Consider the following 18698-nt stretch of genomic DNA (forward strand, 5'->3'; position numbering starts at 1 on the left):
GGCTGTGGTACAGAAGACTATCCCTCCTCCTTCTCCCTGACATTTCTGAGCAGTTACTGAGGGCCAGGCCTGTGACAGCAGCATCAGGTCCGTCATCTCGTTGGATCCTTTCCATGGCCCAGCCTGGTCTGAATTGTGGAACTGCAGCCCATTTGCATTTGATTTACCTTAATACCGATGCACATTGGCAAAGGCACAAATTAACAAAAACAACCCAGGATCACTCTCTGTATGCTATTTCCTTTCCCCCTTTCAGAGCCAATCTTGGCCATGAGGACCCGGATCCAAGGAAAGAGAGGTTACAGTCAAAATGCAAAGAGACACAATTAAGGAGATCCTTGGCTTTTGAAATTCTAAAGGTCAAAGATGGTAGGGACTAGAGGTAATTCCAAAGGTGATTTTGACTGATAAAATAATTAATCTTTTGGTTGACTTTAGAATCCAAAACTTAAGAAGCCACATATACTCCTATGAGTTATTATGATTATTTTTTAAATACATAGATTGAAAAATTCTGGACTATTTCAATCACGCAGAAAAGTGTAGAGAATAGCATGCCAAACACTCATGCACATATCACTTAGATTCATAAATGTTAGCATTTCCCCCTATTTTTCACTGTATAATTATTATCCTCATTTTACAGAGGTTAATGACCTTCACACAGTGAATTGCAGAGTCAGGCTTTAACCAGCACACATCTGTGACACTGATTCCCACCTGAGAGCTTTCGGAAATCTATCCCAGAATGAGGAGCTGACTCTTCTGGCATCTTTTTTTTTTTTGAGGTACCAGGTCCAGGGAGTGAACCCAGGACTTCGTATGTGGGAAGCCAGTGTTCAAACACTGAGCCACATCAGCTCTGCTGAGTTGTTTTTTTTTTTTCGTTTATTTAGCTTGTTGTTTTTGTTTTGTTTTGTTTTTGTTCTGAGGAGGCACCAGGAACCAAACCCAGGACCTCCCATGTGGGAAACAGGTGCTCAACTGCTTGAGCCACATCTGCTCCCCCAGGCATCTATTTTTATTTTTGTAACACAATTTTAATTTTGAAAGTAGCCCACCACCTGTCATTGTAAATAATGTTTTATTGGAACACAGCCATGCTCTTTCTTGAACTGTGTATGGCTGCTTTTGTGTTACAACAGTAGAGTTGAGTCTGCTGCTTTACAGAAAATGTCAGTCCCTGCTTTCAACAGTGGTTCTCAAAGGCTGTTCCACACACAGCATTAGTATCACCTGGAACTTGTAGAAATGCAAATGTCCCTGTGTACTCTTCCCAGACCAATGAAATCTGACACTCTGGGGGAAGGACCTAAAGGTCTGTGCTCTAAGGAGGCCTGAGGTGACCCTAAAGGTGCAGGTCCACTGAAGGTGGAGAAGCACTGCGTTAGAAGGCCATGTAACAGCATCTGTGTCAATATGTGCCAGGTGTGCACATGGTAGAAGACTGACGATATTCTTGAGGCAGACCACTACTTTACCTTCTAAATGCCTCTCGGGGCTAAGCAAGGAGTGGCTGTGAATCTGCTGTGAAGTATGGGCTTAGACTTCCAATGTCAAAGTAGCCCACTGGTTTCTCCAGTATCCTAGAACGTTAGGCAGAGCATTGAGGGAACTGGCCAGAACCAGCAACCATTTAAAAAAACATCCCATGTTGACCAGAAAGGTGGTGTCCCACAACGTGGAGGGCAAAGAGGATGCCAGGGAGAGGAAGCAACCAGTTTTCCCTGTAGAATTAAGGCATCAACACTGGCACTATGTAAATAAGGAATGGCAGCTAGGCCAAGCCATCCAGAGGATGCCGCGTGCTGCCAGTCGGTTGTCACACGGCTCTCTGTTCACGTGGCACTGAGGCAACTTGCTTTGCTTTTCAGGGAAAGCTGTCTTACTCATCCAACCCCATATGCCATCTTTGGGCTTTAACTGTTCGGAGGTGTAGGAAGAGAGGAAACCATTGCTTCTATCTCCTGTACAGTCTGGAGAATGACCAAGTCCTTCAGCTCCCCCCACGGATATCTATGCGGAGTCAACACTCACGCCCATGATAAAAACAGCAAGGATAATAATATCACCCATTTGTTGATCGCGCTTCAGTGTGCAGGTGCTATACCATCACCAAAAGCATTTACGAGAATTCTGGAGACCAGAGCCCTGACCTGGCCTTGCCACAGTGACCCTGGATAAGTCATGTCACTTATTTATTTATTTATTTATTTATTTTTTACTTATTTTTTTTTTTATTGACTTTGTAATAATATTACATTAAAAATATATATGTGAGGTCCCATTCAACCCCACCCCCCCACCCCCCCTCTCCCCCCCCAACAACACTCGTTCCCATCATCATGACACATCCATTGGATTTGGTAAGTACATCTTTGGGCACCTCTGCACCTCATAGACAATGGTCCACATCATGGCCCATACTCTCCTCCATTCCATCCAGTGGGCCCTGTGAGGATCCACGATGTCCGGTGATCACCCCCGAGGCGCCATCCAGGGCAGCTCCACGTCCCAAATACGCCCCCACCTCTCATCTCTTCCTGCCCTTCCCCATACCCATCGTCCACCATGTCCACTTTTCCCAATCCAATGCCACCTCTTCTATGTGGACATTGGATTGGTTGTGTCCATTGCACCTCTATGTCGAGAGGAGGCTCAGATTCCACATGGATGCTGGCTGCCATCCTCCCATTTTCAGTTGTAATCACTCTAGGCTCCATGGTGTGGTGGTTGTCCTTCTTCAACTCCATCTTAGCTGAGTGTGGTAAGTCCAATAAATCAGATTGTAGGTGCTGGAGTCTGTTGAGGCTCAGGACCTGGCTATCACATTATTAGTCCAGAGATTCAAATCCCCTAACTATATCTTAAACCCCAACGTTAACTGCACCTCCAGCAGATTAGTATGAAAGTCTTATGAAGGGAGATCCCATCTGAGTCCAGATTCATCACACATAAACACCATTTCCAGAGAGGGGCCATCTGCCCTGGTAGTAAACCCCATCGGCCATGACCATAACTCTCATGAGTCTCTTTAGCCTTCATAGGAACCAATATCTGGGGGTTGTATCTGCTTTATCTGTCTCTCTGACTCTGCTCAGTTGTGCATGAGGGCAATCCTTCTGCCAGCCTCCAGACTCTTTTTTAGAAACTCGTAGCCATATAAACTCATTTCTCCTTTCCATTTCCCCCTTACTTTAGGTCAAACAGCATTTTAAAGTCATGTTGTTTTATGTAGACATGGATATTCTGCTGATCCGCATTGAACCTTCCATATAAGGTCCTTTTCCAGTTGCATCATCAGTTGGTATTAGATAGTGGTCCCTCGTTGCCAGGGAGGCTCATCCCCGGGTGTCATGTCCCACGCTGGAGGGAAGGCATTGCATTTACATGCTGAGTTTGGCTTCGAGACTGGCCACATTTGAGTAACATGAAGGCTGACAGGAGGAAATTCCCAGGCACAATGTTGCTCTAGGCCTTGTTCTTATTTTAGGTTTATCAGCTCACAAGCATAGTCATTAGCATCAGGGGCTCACTGTTGAACCCTCACTCCCTCCCGGTCCCCGCCGCTGTACCTGGGAGACTATCGCTGCTCCCCCAGGGACCACGACAGAGCACCACTGGCCAGGAACCCAGTACCCCCCCTGCTGGGTTTTTAATTGTTGCCACTATGAGTATATCCAATCATTACCATGCACCCTGGACATATGTTCTGTACAGCTCCCTGTCAGCCATATATCACCTGTCATTGGTATCCCATACCAGTATCCCTCCATTGCCACTGTTGAAACACTCTGTGATCCAGAACTCCCCGAAATTTGAAGCCCAATATAATGTCATGATCCCTTACTAGGGAATGGCATATAGCGATGGGTTTAAAGGATAGATAAAGAACTTGGATAAAGTTAGATAAAGAACTTAGATAAAGAATGTTGACTTGAAAAAATTCCACATCCTATCCTTTTTTTTTTTTTTTTCCCCCCCTCCCCCCTAATTATTCAGCGTTTCTTCGTAGGAGTCCTAGACCACAGCAATGCATATATATAATATACAGCACTCCCATACATCCACCACAACACCTTTTTCCTTCCACAGCGATACTCTTACACCCTATTCACATCATATTTACTTAAGGTGATGTACAGAGTCTGAGATATTAGCTTTCTAACATGGTAATATCTGTGCTTACATTATGGTGCATACTTTAGGATACACAGTTCTTTACATTTCTAGTTCTCCTATGTTTTACATTATGGTTTACATTATCAGTCTGTCGTCTCCTATATGTTATGGTGTAATATTACATGTTTTATATCCATCCTTGTGTACTCTCAAGAAACTCCTCCCTTGCCCCCCATTTACTTTGGTTCCACACATTTAACGTCCATTTTCCCTTCCACCTTGGTGCCCACAGTGACAGTCAACCTCCGTTTCCTGAGGAGCCACTTCCAGAGATAGATGGAATAGTGTTTAGGGCCTAACTTGCTCATCTGCCCCAGTGCCCTGGGAGCCACCCTTTCTCTCGAGGGATAGAGTTCCCTCTATTTGGTGGCATTAGTCCTCCCCAGGATGTGGGTCCACCCCCACTCACTACTTGGGATTCTACCCCATGGTGTCACCCACTCTGGCAGAATGAGCATTTAGACATTCCCCAGGAGCCCGTCCTGCATCAGACCCTCCCCTCCGAGCATTCTAAACAGGTAACCCTCTTTATTATACTTTGATATTATTTTCTCGGCATTTTACTCTCCACCACCTCCTAACCCTCTCCTGTGTTCGTATGCTACCCCTCCCTCCCCCCACTTTTGGGCAACATTACCCAACCGTCCCTCCCCAGCCACCCTCAAACCCGTAAAGCCCCAACCAAAGGCAACCCCTTGCCCCCATTTTATCTCTTCTTTGTGTTCATACTTACCACCATCTCATCTTAAGTTCCACCCCTGCAGATATCGGCTCATATCCTTCCTCCACCCTCCGATTTCCTGTAAGCCTATCGTTCAGTCTCTTGCTATCTAGGGCAGCTTGTTTATTTCATATCATTGAGGTCATGTAGTATTTGTCCTTCAATGTCTGGGTTGCTTCACTCAACATAAGGTTCTCAAGATTCATCCATGTTATCACATGTGTTTGTAGTGTATTTGTTCTTACAGCCGAGTAGTATTCCATTGTGTGTATATACCACATTTTATTGATCCACTCATCTGTTGATGGGCATTTGGGTTGATTCCAACTTTTGGCAATAGTGAACAATGCTGCTATGAACATTGGTGTACATATATCAGTTTGTGTCCTTGTTTTCAGTTCTGCTGGGTATATACCCAGCAGTGGTATTGCTGGGTCATATGGCAAATCTATGGCTAGTTTTTTGAGAAACCGCCATACTGTCCTCCAGAATGGTTGGATCCTTCTGCATTCCCACCAGCAGTGGATGAGTGTTCCCCTTCCTTCACATCCTCTCCAGCACTTGTATTCTTCTGTTTTTTTCATAGCTGCCAATCTTATGGGTGTAAGATGGTATCTCATTGTAGTTTTGATTTGCATTTCCCTGATAGCTAGAGATTTGGAACATTTTTTCATGTGCTTTCTTGCCATTTGTATTTCTTCTTCGGAGAAGTGTCTGTTTAAGTCTTTTTCCCATTTTTTAAATGGGTTGTTTATCTTTTTATTTTCAAGATATAGGAGTTCTTTATATATGCAAGTTATAAGTTTATGTCACTTATTTATACAACATCATAGGCTGGGGGTAAGACTCAATGAGGGAGACGCAGGAGAAAGGGCTGTGCAACCTGAACCCCCCAGACAAATACAAGAGACTGTTAATAGCATTGTTAGCCTTGGAGGTAAACTCCAAGCTGTCCAAGACGGTCTAGAAATACTTCAGTGACTTGGGCCTGGAACGGGAAGGAAAAGGAAAGCTAATCAGCTTCCGTCCTCACAGGTGGTCAGCACAGGGCCGGGCTGGCCAGCGGGCGGGGCAGTGTCCTCCGTGGAGCCTGGCCTTCCGGGCTGTGGCTTGGCAGACGCCCTGAGCAGTAAGCTGTGACACCGACTGCCAGCCTGCGCACTGCCTCGACCACACGGACGTGTACATCTTTGCACCACACCAATGGACCACGGGGGCAGGACAGAAACTCCTCTCCAGTCTAATCACGCCCACCCAGTGTGACAGGAGGACCCCAGCGCTGGCTCAAGGGCTGGGCCTCACGAGCCTCTGCCCACCGAGAGCCGGCTTGTACTGCGACATTCCTGCTGTCTGCGTGCAGCCCAGGCCAGCTCGTTTCACTTCTCGGGGTCCCGGTTTTCCCATCTGAACGTGAAGGTGAGAGACTGGACCAGCGCTTTCAAGTTGTACTCCACGGAGCCCTTGGGTGGTGGGGAGGGGGGGATGCCAAGGGTGGGGGCAGGGAGGAGGCTGCTGCTAAAATTAGCATTTGAAAAACAACTGAACTCTACGGTCTCTTTTGATTCCATCTTGCTGTTTTTGAAAACTTTTTATTTTGAAATAATTTAAGACTCACGAGAAATTGCAAAAATAGCAAAGAGAGTTTCTGCATACTCTTCACCCAAATTTCCCCAGTGATATCTCATAAAACCACAGGACACTTGCAAAACTAGGACCTCAACACTGGTACAACACTATTAACAAACTACAGACCTTAGGATTTCACCAGATTTTACATGCATAATTCCAATTCAAGTAGTTTTCATAGGATTTGTGAATCGAACACACTGGTTACTGAATGGAGAATATAGTGATATTCCTTGGGTAAATACCACAAACTCAAGTAGAATTTATACCCAAAAAACATCAGTTGTTTGATAACCCTCCGAATCTCATGGTAAGGGGTTGCGGAAGGGGGAGTCTAAAGTTTTATCTGCAAAGTAGAACCTGCATGTTATTTTTCTAAATAAGGAAAGTATGTGGCTTCCAAGCCCTTCTGGCCAGCTTTTCAAAACAAGATCATTCTGAGGCACAGATGGACCGAGGGCTCACCCAGTGCCCGGTGCCAGCTGAGGTCACGGCAGATTCCACGATGTGGACGGTAGGGGCTTCCAGGTGACTGACGCTTGTGATTTGGATGCAAAACAAGACAGACGATGGAACCCCAGGCCTGAGCTGGGAGTCCCCCTCTGGCTTGCCAGTGCGTTGGTTTTGTGATAGCTGCCAAATGAGTCATGCAAACAGTGACTGCTGTAGGTCCAGAGGAGGCTTGGTGAGGCCAGGGGGTGCCTGGGGAGGGGCTGGGCCATGGAGGAAGAGCTGGATCGTAGGTGTCCTTGTGCCCAAGGCTCACCTGTCCTCCAAGTGTGAGCGGCAGTACTGCACAGGCAGGGCCTGGGCCCCTTCTGACACACAGCAACCTCGGCATGCAAGCCCTCCCGCGGGGGTACCAAGCACCACCTCCACTTCTCACCTGTTGCTCTGCTTTGGCTCCCCCCACCTCCCTGTAGAGCACCTTACCCCAAGACTCCACCCATGGAAGCACCTAAAAGACAACACTGCAGGCTGCCTCCCCCTCTCAGAAAGCATCTCCAGATGTCCGCGGCAGATAATGCTTTCTCCTTCCTTTGGCCTGCCAGAGCGTTTTATTTCCTTTTTATATGCCACTCATCACATTCTGCCATTTATGGTAGTTACTATCCTGTCTACCTCCCTTTCATCTTTCCAGCATTTATGACACACTCACAATCACACACACACATGGAGGACATGCACGTCAGCCTAAAAAGGAGGAAAGAGAAGTCTTAGAGTACATTGATGAATCAGCAACTGTACCAGAACCAAAGCTGAGACTTGTTTTAAGTATTAACTTTATCTCTGAGCTTCCTGGGAACCAAAGCAAAAAGGGGAAACATACTGGGTTCTTTTGGGACTGTAAAGCTACCTGAGGGCAGAAATCCATTTTATATCCTTTAAAATCAATTTGTCTTGCACAAGGTGTACCTTAGATGAATGTGTGAACAGAACTACTAAATCTTTAATACAGCATACACTCATCAGGATGCACCTGCGGGTTCTAGGAAAAGTCATCCTACATAGGGGTATTGTAAGTTTGCCTGCACTTAGTGCCACAAGGAAATGGCGGGTGCACACCGAGTCCTCACTATTACCAAGTTGGTAACATTTTCCTATTTAGGGCAGCAGTACATGCACATCTTAGTTTTCACTTCTCTCTAGCATTGGCAGCCTCTCATTAAGTGGAATATGAAACCTGCTGTCATATGTCACAAGCCTGGCATTATTTTATAATGAAAGGGTGAGCATTCAGCTTAGACACTTCTGTCATATACAGTGTGTAGTTAGGGAAAAAAGCTGAAGTTTTTGACTAAACTACTTTTCTTAGGGACAAGTGAAGTCTAACCCACACATCTACATACAGACCTCTTATAAAAGAAATAAAAAACAAAACCACAAATATTTCGAGGTCTATCAAAAGGATTTGCCATCCTGTTTCTTAGATTTATAATGTAGCAACTTAATTAGCTTTTCCTTGGAAACATTTCTCAACATCTCTATGAGGACTTCCCAATTCTATATCATCATCATCATCATCATTTTTTTGTTAACCATAAACCCATGGATCTGCAGTGTGCAGGAGTTTGAGGCTGATTGGGTTGTAAATTTCCCAGATGCCATCTGGTGTATTCTCTGTAACAATCTCATAGGCATACTGTAGCTAAGTTTTAAACCACAGCTTTTGGGGATGGAGACTCTGATCTAGCAACGTGCAGCGTGAAGCCTCTAAAGGAGGGAGGCAGGCAACGATGCTTTTTGACGAGGATCTTGGTATCTGAACAGACATCACCTCATATGCCTTTTTAATTTCATGAGTAAAATTCTACGCTTTTGGCTAAATAAAGGTCGTCCTGGCTTGATTTTTCCATCCAAACGTGAATCCTCCGAAATGTCCCACAGGTTTCTCTTAGAGCAGGGGTCGGTGAGGCCTGGGGCCAGGATTTAAGATTTGCTGGAAAAGAGTTGTTTTTTACTGAGCACATGTGACTTGCTCAAGCACCCAGAGCAGCCCAGCGCCTTCAAGCTGCTCCCTGTGACTACCAAAGCAAATTCCTTGCATAGCTTCTACTTCACCATCTGATGTGTTCTCATAAATTGAGCTTGTAAACCAAGCTGGGGTCTAAATGTCACACACGTGCAAACTACATAAGCCAAAATGCTGGTCCAAGGGTGACTTGAGCGTCATTTCTGTGATCTGAAATTTCTTGGGAAGCAGTTCTATTTATTTTAAGCACCATACTTTTTTTCTTAATTTCTATTTTTAAATGTTTTTAACATCAGAGTATTACCAAAACCAGATCATCTGATTTGGGTAATTTTATGTTAAGGTGGGAAGCGCTGTCATTATGACATTGTACAGTGCGCAACAAGCAAGGTTCTGAGAGCCTTGTTAAGCTGCTGCCCTGTCAACCTGGCCCACCACCCATCTGGATTTAAGGAGTGCAGTTTGCTTTTGATCATTCTAGTGTTGCTGAATGCTGTCTGTGCTAAGAACCAAGGAACTTCCACTGCTGGTGACAGTTAATTTTTGATCTGTCATGTCACCCTGTTTTATTCTGATGAATAACACTGTCTCTCCCTGTCTTAACAGAAACAAAGCCCATCAAACCAGGCTCTGATAGTCGAATGATTCTTATGAGTCCTTTTGCCCAGCTATGCAAGATGAAGTCATAAAATGCAAAGCAACAAACAAACAAACAAAATCTATATAGATCTTCACCAGCAAGGCAACGGCTAAGTAAACTGCAATATATTTATACCAGGGAGTTCTAGAGAATACTGTGCAGCAGTTAAATCAAATGATTTAGATCTTTCTGAAACATGGACAGATCTCCAAGATGTACTGTCTAATGAAAAAAGCAAGTCACAGAATGAATCATAAAATATAATGAGTTAAGTAGAACACAAACAAACCCCAACACACACAGAATAGTAATGTTTTTTCCCTAGATATCTAGGTAAGTTGTGTCTAGAGAAGTTGGGGTGGGGGCAGGGGGAGGGACTAAATTTGGAGATGACATGAAAGGAGGCTTTAAAGGTTATCTGAAAAGATCTAAATGAAAAAAAAAACACCAAATGAATTTATATAGTCATATAATCTTTTTTTTTTTTTTTAAGATCTATTTATTTATTTCTCCCCCTTCTCCTTCTTTCGCCCTGCTGCTTTTGCTGTCTGTGTTGTCTTCTCTCTCATTTTCTCTCCTCTAGGATTCACCAGGACTTGATCCTGGAAACCTCTGATGGGGAGAGAGGTTTACTGTCAATTGCTTCACCTCAGTTCCTGGTTTCTGCTGCACTTCACCATGACTCTCTCTTTTGATGCGTCATCATCTTGCTGTGTGACTCACTTGCATGGGGCACTGGCTCACCACACAGGCACTCGTGCAGGCACTGGCTTGACATGTGGACACGCTTTCTCTTCTTCTTTTTCACCAGGAGGCCCCAGGGATCAAACCCGGGTCCTCCCATGTGGAAGGTGGACGCTCTATCACTTGAGCCACATCCACTTCCCTATTCATATATTCTTTATGTCATCCAAATGACTATATGGTTCATGAGAACCTACACATATTGGTACTACTGTCATTTCTGGTAATAATCTGGTTTTGACTGCAACTTCTCTAGCAATCTGCTAAGTAGAAGGTATCTACGTGAGATTACCATGCAGATATTTGGTACCACTGAGTCATCAATCGAAACTTAAATATTAATTAAAAATCATATTATAATTAGTACCTTCCTATTTTGTAATAAATTTTATGTTGTCATCATATGTAGGCAATAATAAATCAAATTTCTGGTCTATCAATTACGAGCTTTCAAATTCCAAAAGACTCTTTGATGATTTAGTATGAAATTCTGATACTAAAATAAAATGTTCAAAATGTGCAAATATTGAAACTACAAAGCCTAAACATTATATTTAATATTTTAAAGATAAATTATCTACTAAAAAACAAGGCATTGCCTAGTCAGCTATCAATTTCTTCATTTTACTTCAAAAATTACTGAGCACCTACTATATGCCGGAGTACGGTGTCCACCATGTGCCCTAGGTCCCTTCAGGGGAAGCTGATATCATGCTGCCTCGACAAACCACTCTTAACACAGCAAGCATTGATTCCTCACCCTTCACTCTGGGACCCAAGCCTATGCAGCAGCCCCTATCTGGGTTATGATAAGGCTCATGGCAGAGAGAGATGGCAATGTCTCTTAAGTGTTCTGCTTGGAAATGGCATCCTCATTTATGCTCACGTTTCTTTGGCCAAAGTGTGAGGACTAGCCAAGCTCAAGGTCAGAAGGGAGGGGGGTACACCCTTCTGAGGAAGGAGCAGCAAATATTTTGCATGAGAATATAACCTACAAAGACCCTCCGGAAGCTTAGCTCTACTGCCACTTTGTATTATTTGATGAGGACAATAGAATGGGTTAAGAACTTTGCCATTTGACAGCTTGTAGGTTTAAGCTCAACTGAAAATAGTTTTAAGTTGATGACAACAAATAAAATCATCTACTTTTCAGAGATTAGTTTAGCAGCAAAGTAGCAACAAACATTTATTTCTCACTCATGTTATACACCAGTGACTGCAAGGGACAAAGTGTTGGCTTGGCTCCTTCTGGGATCCAGGGATGAAAAGGTAACTGCTCTTTGGGATGTTCCAGTCTCAAGGAAGAGGGGTTGTAAGAGCAAGAGGTAGAGCTGCAATCGCTGTTCTTGCTAGTGGTATACCTCAGAGCTGCCTACTTACCACCGGGAAAGTAAGGTGCAGGGCCAAGCCCGACCCCGGGCTGGGGAAGGCTCTGTCTCCAGGGAGGCTCTGCAAGTCACATGGCAATGGATAAAGAATCCTGTATCCTCTTGCAGGCAAGGGAGCAAATGGTGGGAACAATAATAGAATCTTCTCCAGGTGTTCCTTTATTTCTTTACCTATGCTATCTACTTAGGACGTTTTTGTTTCAAAGATAAAGAGTGGTGTTTTTTTTTTCCTATTGCCATAAGGAACTGTCTATGGAAAAATCACTCAAATATTGTGGTTCTTTGCCTATGCAATTAAATGTGTGGACTACTTTGACTGTATGATAACCCTGCAAATAGCCATGTTTTCTTTAAAAACTTGCATTTCTTTTTAAACTTTTTATTTTGAAATAATTTTAGACATGCAAGTTGTAAAAAAAGAGTACAGAGTTTCTGTGGGCCTTTTCCCCAGCTTTCCTCAATGATAACACCTTACAGAATCGTAATAAATATCAAAATCCAGAAACGGACGTTGGCACCATGCCGTGGACAGGCTGTATGAATTTCATCAGTTTTTACATGCATTCGTGGTATGTATGCATAGTTCTGGGACGTTTTTATCCTGTGCATAGATTTGCATAACCACACCCACAGAGGTGATACAAATTGTTCCATTACTGCCAAGAAACCTGGGCTACCCCTTCATAGTCAGACACATCCCCCCAACTCTAACCTGTAGCAACCACTGATCTGTTTTCTGTGGGATAAAGTTTTACAGTGTTTTAAGTATTAAATAATGTTTGTGATAAAGATTTGGTTACTTCCAACACTTGAAAGGAACATAAACACAACATTTGAAAGGAAAATAAAATATTTAGGAATGCAAGAAGGATCTTAATTATGTGAACCTCTGCCAGCTCCAAACCAAGTTATATGTCCCCTAAAAAGATATCAAGTTGATCTGAGAACAAATCAGAAATAAATGGAAACAGATTTATTCAAGAACCTCCAAATCTCATCACCTGTTTGTTTGAGTGATGACTGAACTGGGTGGTTGTTGACGTGAGAACCCTGTCTGCCATTCCGATGGCATGGGACAAATTCTGAGTACTAAAACCTAGTAATGGGGAGATAATATGCCTGGGATTCGGCACTTACTTTGGTCACGGATTTGAACAATTACAACACCATTTGCAAGAAGGCTAATTTTGATGCCTCACAATAATGCTGGAAGATTCCCCAGCAGCTGGCATTTGTTCAACTGATTAGGCACACAGGAGAAGAGGAAGGTGTAACCTTGTCTCCTCCTTGGCAGCAAACTTAAAAGGGCATGGTTCTTTCTTTCTTTTAGGTATCTCTCATTCCTTACGTAGATCGCACATTATTCTCAGGAAATATTTTCCAAATGACAACCCCTCCCTAACCATATTAAGTGGTCAATGGTCTTTTTGGTTATACTCTCTCTCTTTCCTTTTCAAAATGTGCAGCTTGTGGTAAAATATTATTTTAGTCACATTAATTTTCAGTTGTTTTAGTCACATGTTCATTTACATAGGTAAATCATATTTATGAAAAAATTAGAACAAAAAAACAGGTAAGCAGAGAGGAAATTATATATATATCAACATTTTTGTGTATTTCTTTCAAGAAAGCTATGAGAGAGTCTGTATGTGTGTCTTAGTAATTATACTAAATAGACCGATCTGCAGATTGTTTAAGTTTTAAATGATCTTAAACAACTTTCCATGTCACAAAAAATAAAGCAGCATAATTTATAAACTGTATGGTATTTCATCATACGGATATGCCACAGTCGATTTAGTCAATCCTCAATTCCTGGAGATTTAGGTTATTTCCAATTTTTCACTACTATAAATAAGACTGCCTCACAGTCTATGAACACACATTGTGCAACTGTCTTATCAATTCCTTAGGACAAAGGCCAGAAATGGAAATACTGGACTGAAGGGATGGACATAAAATATTAAATTTAAAAGGCTTCCAGTCATTATAAGCCAGAGATCTGTTTATGCCTGAGACACTCTGTTTATGCTGGACAGTTACTGAGCCTTCTGGATAAATGTGCACGTGACCAGTTTTATATCTTGGCTAAAAAGTGCTATGTAACCCTTTTTTTTCTGGATTATTGATAGGCTTAGGCACTGGACTATGAGTTAGGATTCCCCCATCTGCTCGATGACCGCTGAAAGACTCTACAATTGATTTATCCCTTGTTGACATTTTATTTTGTCCAACTGCAGCAAGCTCCTCTCTCCTCCAGGATTTATTGTTCTTTTTTATTGATAACGCTTTGTTCCTTTTCTAAAACCAGGAATTGAAAAACAGTGAAGATCCTAAATTTTTTTGGTTAATGAATCTCCAACAATTTGTCAGTTAAAGGCAGGCTGGTCTGAAGCTATAAAGCAGCAGAACATCTTGCAAATTTATATATATATATATATGAAATATAAATTTTTCTAGCCTGCTGTAAAATCTCTCTGGCACTTAGTTTCACATTGATGCACTGAGTTCAGTTCTACAGTTGTGACTGGTAAAGACGACTCCATTTTGCCCCTTGCTTATGAAAAGTAGCGTCACCAGTAGAGTTGACTTCTCCCCTTCTGCGGAGAGAACTCTGAAATAGTGATAGGAATAAAAAAGGGGAAGGAACATGGCATTTAAATGCATTATGTAAATCTTCGTGTTTTTTTTTTAAAGATTTATTTTTATTTATTTCTCTCCCCTTCCTTCCCGCCCCCATTGTCTGTTCTCTGTGTTCATTTGCTGTGTGTTCTTCTGTGTCCACTTAACATTCTTGTCGGCATCACTGGGAATCTGTGTCTCTTTTTTGTTGTGTCATCTTGCTGCATCAGCTCTCCATGTGTGTGGTGCCACTCCTGGGCAGGTTGTGCTTTTTTCGCGCTGGGCAACTCACCTTATGGGGCGCACTCCTTGTGTGTGGGGCTCCCCTATGCACCTGCACAGGCACGTGGTACAGCACTCCTTGCGCTTGTCAGCACTGTGTGGGCCAGCTTATCACACAGGTCAGGAGGCCCTGGGTTTGAACTCTGGACCTCCCATGTGGTAGGCGGACACTCTATCATTTGAGCCAAATCTGCTTCCCAGAGTAAATACCTCTTGGAGATAATATTCTTTTTTTGTTGTTTTAGAAGGATTCAGAAACATTGTGACTACCAGTATTTTAAAAATTAATTTTCCCTGTTAACGGGTTTAACCTTAGGAAAAAATCCAACATTTAAAAGAAAAAGGGAAATATAATGGCTACCCCCAGCATTCCACGTGTATGCAGAGGGTTCAGAAACATATTTCCAGATTATCTATCCTTCCATATCGTATCTTCAATACAATGCTGAGAGGGGAGGTGGTAGGGGAAATGAGGTCAGATAAATTTTCAGAATCCACCTTACTCAAAGAACTTGCATCGTTTCCTTTTACCTCGTGATATTGCCATACAGGGGCAAAGAAGGACAATCCCCAGTTTAAAGTTGAAGAAGCTGAGGCTCCAAAAAGTGAATGATTTAACCAAGAGCACATGGTTAGTAAGTGGTAAAACCTGGACTTCAACCTAGGCCTTTTGACTCAATTGATAAGCAAACAAATGCACACCAGCCGCCTACTAAGGGCGGACACTGTGTTGAATGCAGTCGCAATCGCAGATCATGGTGGGATATTTGGCAATCAGGTTCATTCTGGTTATCTGGTTGAATATAGATATACAGTATTGGTGCCCAAACTTATTTCTTTTTAAAATAAGTCAAATAGAGCAGAAGGCTACTTACCTCCTGAGAACAGGAAAAAAAGATAAAATGCAAAGAAGAAATAAACGATCATGGCATCCTTCCATCATTAATATCTCTAGATTTCCATTCCTATCATTGCAAACATGGCTAAGGTGGCATAGAAAGACAGATACCCTTTCATTCCACTAGAGGGGAATAGAATGACATCAAGGAATCCAAGTCGAAAGAGTTTTAAAGCTTGTCACCACTGGAGCACAGAAATCCCACCAGGGTGGCAGCTCTGATGAATTTGTAATTTAGAGTGCGCCTACTCCTCTCCCTTTGAACAGTTCGGCCCAAAGAAGGTTAATCATATTGAAATTGTACTCAGCCTCTACAACACATGCAATTCGCAGGTTCTGTTCTTCCGGAAAATGACTTTTTTTATTACTTTTTGTCAGGACCACAGCATTTGACAGCCAAACCAATATAATTTCACAAAGAACTTAATTGGTATCTGTAAGTGGATATGCTCTGTATAAATTGAAATTTTAACAGGGTAGGTAGCTGGCAACATATAATGCCATGGGAGACTTTCTCATGATCTAATGGAAGATAAAGGGTTTATTATCAGAAAAACAAAAAAATGATCTAGCTCAGTGCTGACCAGGAGAATTTTCTGCAATGATGGAAAGGCTTCATATCTGCACTGGCCAAGACAGTAGCCATTAACCACATGTGGCTACTGAGCATTTGAAATGAGATGACTTCTATGGAGGAACGAAATATTTAGTTTTATTTGCTTTTAATTCATTTAAACTTTAATAGCCACGGTGGCCATCACATCGTACACTGCAAGTTTAGAACCACCTTCCCTGAGACACCTCCCTGTCAAGTCTAAAATACCTTTCTCCCACTCCTACCCCAAAGCACCTGGGCAGCAGAGATAGACTAGGGGAGTTTCAGGGTCTCTTGAGCTGACCAGAAAAGCTGGGTGTCTCTCTTGAACTGACCCCACGCTGCCACTCTAAGCCAGGCCTTCCAGCTGCCTGTCTAGAGGACTGTCAGAGGGCCCCAGTGGCTTCCTGCCCTGCTCCACAGTCCGCCCTACTCAGATTACTCTTTATTATTCACTGCCTGGCATGTGTCACTCCCTTGCTCAAAAACCTCAAGTGGCTCCCCATTGCTTGCTTAGTCCAGCCACAATGTGGCCCAATCTAATTGTCCAACCTCCCTTCCGACCACAGAATTCCCCACCAACCAGCGACCCCACAAGCTCTCCCTCGGTGATTTTGCACACAGGGCTCCCCCATTTAGGGAGCTCCCTTTCCCCTCCTCACCCCATCCCGCCTCTTCTCAGGACAGATTCTAAACATGCCTCCAGGCCGCCTGCTGAGGCCTCCTCTGACTGCCTGCACTCAGGGTTCTCATTTGTTTTACAGCCTGTGCCAAGCCCACTTACATTTTCTGTGTGTTTATGAAAGGACCTTGGTCATTTATCTTTGTTTCTTTTAGTACACTCTTGATACATCCGCACCCAGGCCCTTTGCACTGACTATCCTGCCTGGAATCAGGCTCTCCAGCTCTTCATGGGGAGGCCTCTCTCTAGGTTCCAGGCTCAGCTCTGCTGTTCAGCGGAGCGCCCCTAGACTCCCCATCTAAAACAGCCCTTCCTATATAGTCTGTATACCCTTCTCTTATTTCTTTATATCACTTAATCTGAAATTCTCTCTCTCATTTAGTTTTACTTGTTTAATTCTTGCCTTTCTTTCTTTAGGATATAAATTTTATGCCTCGGGGCATCTTGTCTGCCTTGTTCTTTGCTGACCTTCTAGGAGCCTAGAGCAGTGCCTTGCATAAAGGAAGTGCTTCATGGCAACCTGGTGAGTGAATGAATCCCATATTCCCACCCTAGGGATGGTAAGCTCTTGGAGATCAAAGACCATTTATCATTCTCCTGGCAGAGTTACTTGCATTTGGAAGGAGCTCAATTCGTGTCTGCTGAAGATGATGACAACAGTGACACTTAAAGCAGCCAGAGCCTTCAGCCTATTATCTGTTGGGTGACACACCAGTAAATGAAGTTACCTTGCAAACTAGCCTTCCCAAGTCTTTAAACAGACTTATTGCCCATTGACATATATCGGTCTCTTTGAAAAAGCCAAACTCAAGCTTAGACAAAAAGGATCTGGCTAAGATCAGTATTCAAGGACTGAGTAGTCAAATAACAATTATATTATTAACAGTTTAGGAAAAATCTAGAACTCTTATCTGATTGCACTTGTGAATTTATATGCTACCAGTGATGACATAGATTTTCCGGTCGAAAAAGGGAGCACTTCAACTTCTTTTACCGAAGGAAAGGAGCGTAGCAAGGCTTTCTCACCAGAAGAAGAAAGGAAGACTAAACTGTCTGCCTTTAGTCTAAATGTTCATCATCCAGGAAGCGGGGAGGGAAGGCGAGTGTGCAACAGAGCTCACGTTTCTGGCTTTGGCAGTAGGCTTGATCACAAAGCAATAGGCTCTTGGTAAAGTTTGATGCATTCGGGTTTATTGCACTAAAGCACTTGACAAGGGTTTTTTTGACATTTTATTTTCTGGGGGTATCAATTTCCCACATTAAACTGGAAACCACAGTCTTAAGGAAAGAACCATCACAGGTTAAGTCTTTTTAGTAACTCACTTTAAAATTCTTTGGTTATACTGCTATTTTGTTCTTGAGCACTTAATTAAACAACATGTGCCATCTTCTGGAGTTGAGGATCTGCTCTTCTGGGCTAAAATTTTGGTTGTAAATATATCTGTCTGTAATTGGCTTCCTTTGTTGCTGTTGGTCTCATTTCTCATATTACAGAGATGGCATGCAATTAACTATGAACAATTCAGTTTTCACATGGGGGCTGCAGGGAGGCTGCCAGTATATTGTGCTTTTCACTTAATTTTAAGACCCTTTACATAATATTACCTCTCTCAATATTAGGTGCAAATCCCTGCTAAGGGTGAACACAGCAAACATGTTTGAGGATCATAAATTATTTTAATACAAGCAAACGTTGCTTCAAATGGGACTCTCCTGAACACCCTGAAGCCTAAACGTAGCCCGAGGAGGTATGAGCTCTGGTCCCTACTAGCCATTCTCTGAGGTTTCTGTGACATGGTCAAAAAAAACCACATCAGCGCAGGCCAGATCACCTACAGGTCCAAG

The 18698-nt window shown here is 43.0% G+C and overlaps 1 protein-coding gene across 3 annotated transcripts in view; it reads right to left on the minus strand.

Annotated features, from left to right (window-relative positions):
- The window catches only part of PRKCA (protein kinase C alpha), a 426048-nt gene that overhangs the window by 128890 nt on the left and 278460 nt on the right, over nucleotides 1–18698 (minus strand). The gene's annotated exons all lie outside the window — the stretch shown is intronic.

The sequence above is a fragment of the Dasypus novemcinctus genome, chromosome 21 (assembly GCF_030445035.2).
Source record: "Dasypus novemcinctus isolate mDasNov1 chromosome 21, mDasNov1.1.hap2, whole genome shotgun sequence".
In the NCBI taxonomy this organism is placed as follows: domain Eukaryota; kingdom Metazoa; phylum Chordata; class Mammalia; order Cingulata; family Dasypodidae; genus Dasypus; species Dasypus novemcinctus.